General features: G+C 40.0%; 1 pseudogene; it reads left to right on the forward strand.

Moving 5' to 3' along the window:
• The first annotated feature begins 356 nt into the window (after positions 1–356).
• LOC107974574 (large ribosomal subunit protein uL24-like) lies at positions 357–4,806 on the forward strand (annotated as a pseudogene).
• Positions 4,807–5,302: the final 496 nt, after the last annotated feature.

Below are 5,302 nucleotides of genomic sequence, written 5' to 3' on the forward strand. Positions count from 1 at the left end.
AGGATACAGAGAAAAGGCAACTCTTGTACACTGTCGGTGGGAATGTAGATTAGTATAGCCACTATGCAAAACAATATGGAGTTCTCTGAAAACTAAAAATAGAGCTACCATATGACCCAGCAATTCCACTGCTGGGAATTTAGTCAAAGGAAAAGAAATCAGTATATCAAATAGATACCTGCCCTCTCATATTTATTGTGGTACCATTCACAATAGCAAAGATAGGGAATCAACCCAAGTGGCCATCACTGTATGAATGAATGAATGAATAAATGAATGAATGAAATCTGATATATACAAAATGGGACACTATTTGGCCATAAAATAAAGAATGAAACCATGCCATTTTCAGCAACATGGATAGAACTGAAGGTAACTATGTGACATTAAATAATCCAGGCACAGAAAGACAAATATTGCATGTTCTCACTCATATATAAAGGCTAAGGAAGTTGATCTCATAAAGGCTGAGAGTAGAATGATACATACCAGAGACTGGGAAAGGTATGTCGGTAGAGGGGGGATGAAGAGAGGTTGGTTAATGGTTACAAACATACAGTTGCATAGAAGGAATAAGTTCTAATGTTTGATAGCAGAGTAGGGTGACTATAATTAACAATGTGTTATATATGTCAAAATAGCTAAAAGAGAGGCCTTGAGACATTCCCAACCTGAAGAAACAATATTCAAGGTGATGGATACCTTATATACCTGGACTTTATTATTACACATTCTATGCATGTAACAAAATAACATGTACCACATTAATATGTACAAATATTATGTATCAATTCTAGAAATATGACAACCAACAATTTTATATCAAGCAAAACTGTCCTGCAGAAGTGAGGGAAATATTTTATCCCTCACGCCCTTCCCACACTTTCTTCAAGCCCCCAAAGTCCATTGTGTCATTCTTATGCCTTTGCATCCTGATAGCTTAGCTCCTACTTATGAGTGAGAACATACAATATTTGGTTTTCCATTCCTGAGTATCTTCACTTAGAATAATAGTCTCCAATCTCATCCAGGTTGCTGTGAATGCCATTAATTCATTCCTTTTTATGGCTGAGTAGTATTCCATCTCCTATATGTGTGTGTATATATATATATAAAACATATATTATTCATATATATAAACTGATATATATATGTATATATGTGGTTGATATATACATAGGTGATATATATACACACATATACATATGTGATATATACACACATATACATATGTGATATATATACACACATATATATGTGATATATACACACATATACATATGTGATATATATACACACATATATATGTGATATATATACACATATATATACATGTGATATATATACACACATATATATACATATGTGATATATACACACACATATATATACATACGTGATATATATATAAATCAGTTTCTGTATCCACTCATTGATTGGTGGCCATTTACTAAAATCTCATAGATCACCACCAAAGAACTTACTCATGTAACCAAACACTACCCAATAACCTATGGAAATAAAAAATTTTAAAAAATAAACTCGAGGGGCAGTTCCAAGACGGCTGAATAGGAACAGCTCTAGTCTACAGCTCCCGGCATGAGTGACGCAGAAGACAGGTGATTTCTGCATTTCCAACTGAGGTACCGGGTTCCTCTCACTGGGGATCCTTGGACAGTGGGGGCAGGACAGTGGGTGCAGCCCACCTAGCATAAGCCAAAGCAGGGTGAGGCATTGCCTCACCTGGGAAGCCCAAGGGGTCAGGGAATTCCCTTTCCTAGCCAAGGGAAGGGGTGACAGATGGCACCTGGAAAATCAGGTCACTCCTACCCTAATACTGCTCTTTTCCAATGGTCTTAGCAAATGGCACACCAGGAGATTATAGCCCACGCCTGGCTCAGAGGGTCCCATGCCCACTGAGCCTTGCTCATTTTTAGCAGAGCAGGCTGAGATTAAACAGCAAGGTGGCAGCGAGGCTGGGGGAGGGGCGCCCACCATTGCTGAGGCTTGACTAGGTAAACAAAGCGGCCAGGAAGATGGAACTGGGTGGAGACCACCTCAGCTCAAGGCGGCCTGCCTGCCTCTGTAGACTCCACATCTGGGGGCAAGGCATAGCCAAACAAAAAGCAGCAGAAACCTCTGCAGACTTAAATGTCCCTGTCTGACAGCTTTGAAGAGAGTAGTGGTTCTCCCAGCATGGAGTCTGAGATCTGAGAACAGACAGACTGCCTCCTCAAGTAGGTCCCTGACCCCCGAGTAGCCTAAATGGGAGACACCCAGACTGACACCTCACACAGCCTGGTACCCCTCTGAAATGAAGCTTCCAGAGGAAAGATCAGGCAGTAACATTTGCTGTTCAGCAATATTCACTGTTCTGCAGCCTCTGCTGCTGATACCCAGGCAAACAGGGTCTGGAGTGGACCTCCAGCAAACTCCAACTGACCTGCAGCTGAGGGTCCTGACTGTTAGAAGGAAATCTAACATACAGAATGGACATCCACACCAAAACCCCATCTGTACATCACCATCATCAAAGACCAAAGGTAGATAAAACCACAAAGATGGGAAAAAAACAGAGCAGAAAAGCTGAAAATTCTAAAAATCAGAGCACCTCTTCCCCTCCAAAGGAATGCAGCTCTTTGCCAGCAATGGAACAAAGCTGGACAGATAATGAATTTGACAAGTTGAGAGAAGAAGGCTTCAGACGATCAAACTTCTCCGCGCAAAAGGAGGAAGTTCGAACCCATCAGAAAGAAGCTAAAAACCTTGAAAAAAGAGTAGATGAATGGCTAACTAGAATAACCAGTGTAGAAAACTCCTTAAATGACCTGATTGAGCTGAAAACCATGGCACGAGAACTACATGACAAATGCACAAGCTTCAGTAGCCAATTCGATCAACTGGAAGAAAGGGTATCAGAGATTGAAGATCAAATGAATGAAATGAAGTGACAAGAAAAGTTTAAAGAAAAAAGAGTAAAAAGAAACAAAGCCTCCAAGAAATATGGGACTATGTGAAAAGACCAAATCTACGTCTGATTGGTGTACCTGAAAGTGATGGGGAGAATGGAACCAAGTTGGAAAACACTCTACAGGATATTATCCAGGAGAACTTCCCCAATCTAGCAAGGCAGGCCAACATTCAAATTCAGGAAATACAGACAATGTCACAAAGATACTCCTCGAGAAGAACAACTCCAAGACACATAATAGTTAGATTCACCAGGTTGAAATGAAGGAAAAAATCTTAAGGGCAGCCAGAGAGAAAGGTCAGGTTACCAACAAAGGGAAGCCCATCAGACAAACAGCAGATCTCTTGGCAGAAACTCTACAAGCCAGAAGAGAGTGGGGGCCAATATTCAACATTCTCAAAGAAAAGAATTTTCAACCCAGAATTTCATATCCAACCACACTAAGCTTCATAAGTGAAGGAGAAATAAAATCCTTTACAGACAAGCAAATGCTGAGAGATTTTGTCACCACCAGGCCTGCCTTACAAGAGCTCCTGAAGGAAGCACTAAACATGGAAAGGAACAACTGGTACCAGCCACTGCAAAAACATGCCAAATTGTAAAGACCATCGATGCTAGGAAGAAACTGCATCAACTAACGAGCAAAATAACCAGCTAACAACATAATGACAGGATCAAATTCACACATAACAATATTAACCTTAAATGTAAATGGGCTAAATGCTCCAATTAAAAGACACAGACTGGCAAATTGGATAAAGAGTCAAGACCCATCAGTGTGCTATATTCAGGAGACCCATCTCACGTGCAGAGACACACAAAGGCTCAAAATAAAGGGATGGAGGAAGATCTACCAAGCAAATGGAAAACAAAAAAAGGCTGGGGTTGCAATCCTAGTCTCTGATAAAACAATGAGAACACTTGGACACAGGAAGGGGAACATCACACACCGGGGCCTGTTGTGGGGTGGGGGGAGGGAGAAGGGATAGCATTAGGAGATATACCTAATGTAAATGACGAGTTAATTGGTGCAGCACACCAACATGGCACATGTATACATACGTAACAAACCTGCACGCTGTGCACATGTACCCTAGAACTTAAAGTATAATTAAAAAAAAAAATGAAAAATAAACTCATGAGTCAACAAACTGCAGCCCTTGAGCCAAATTCAGCTTGCTACTCATTTTTCTACAGCTAATGAGCTAAGAATAATTTGTACAGTTTAAAATAGTTGAAAAATTAACAGGAATAATATTTCATGATATGTGAAAATGTTATGTAGTTTACATTTTAGGGTAATAAATTAAGTTTCATTGGGGGAAAAAAAGTGAGGGAGATATTAAAAGATTCCCAGATAACCCTTTTGCAGCCATCGCCAAAGTGGGAGCAACCAAAACAAAGTTCAATCCCTTTGTGACTTCAAACCGCAGGAAGAATTGCAAAAGGCATTTCAAAGCACCTTCCCACATTCCCAGAAAGATGTCTTCCCCTCTTTCCAAACAGCTGAGACAGAAGTACAACATGTGGTCCCCTGCCCATCCGAAAGGATGATGAAGTTCAGGTTGTATGAGGACACTATAAAAGGTCAGCAAATTGACAAAGTAGTCCAGATTTATAAAAGAAATATGTTATCTACACTGTGTGGGTGCAGCAGGAAAAGGCTAATGGCGCAACTGTCCACATATGCATTCACCCCAGCAAGGTGGTTATCACTAGGCTAAAAATGGACAAAGACCACAAAAAGATCCTTGAATGGAAAGCCAAATCTCACCAAATGGGAAAGGAAAAGGTCAAACACAAGGAAGAAACAATTGAGAAGATGCAGGAATAAAGTAATCTTATACACAAGCTTTGATTAAAATTTAACAACTGAAAAAAGAGATTCCCAGATAAATAGAAGTTGAGGGAGTTTGTGACCACTAGACCTGCCCTGCAAAAAAAAAACTAGAGGGAGTCCTACAGGTTGAAATGAAAGGACACTAGACAATAACATGAAGCTATATGAAGAAATAAAGATCTCAGCAAAGGTAAAACATGGGCAATTTTTAAAGCTAATATTCTTGTAAGAATTATCTGTAACCACATTCTTTGTTTCCTGCATGATTTAAGAGACTAAAAATTATTACTAGTCCAAAAGCTAGTACAGTTAACCCTTGAACAACATGGGTCCACTTATATGTGGATTTTTACTCTTTTTTTTTTTTTTTTTTTTTTGAGACAGGGTCTCACTGTGTCACCCAGACAGGATTGCAGTGGCACAATCATAGCTCACTGCAGCCTCAACCTCCCAGGCCCAGGTGATCCTCTTACCTCAGCCTCCCAAGTAGC

The sequence above is a fragment of the Pan troglodytes genome, chromosome 4 (assembly GCF_028858775.2).
Source record: "Pan troglodytes isolate AG18354 chromosome 4, NHGRI_mPanTro3-v2.0_pri, whole genome shotgun sequence".
NCBI classification, from domain to species: Eukaryota; Metazoa; Chordata; class Mammalia; order Primates; family Hominidae; genus Pan; species Pan troglodytes.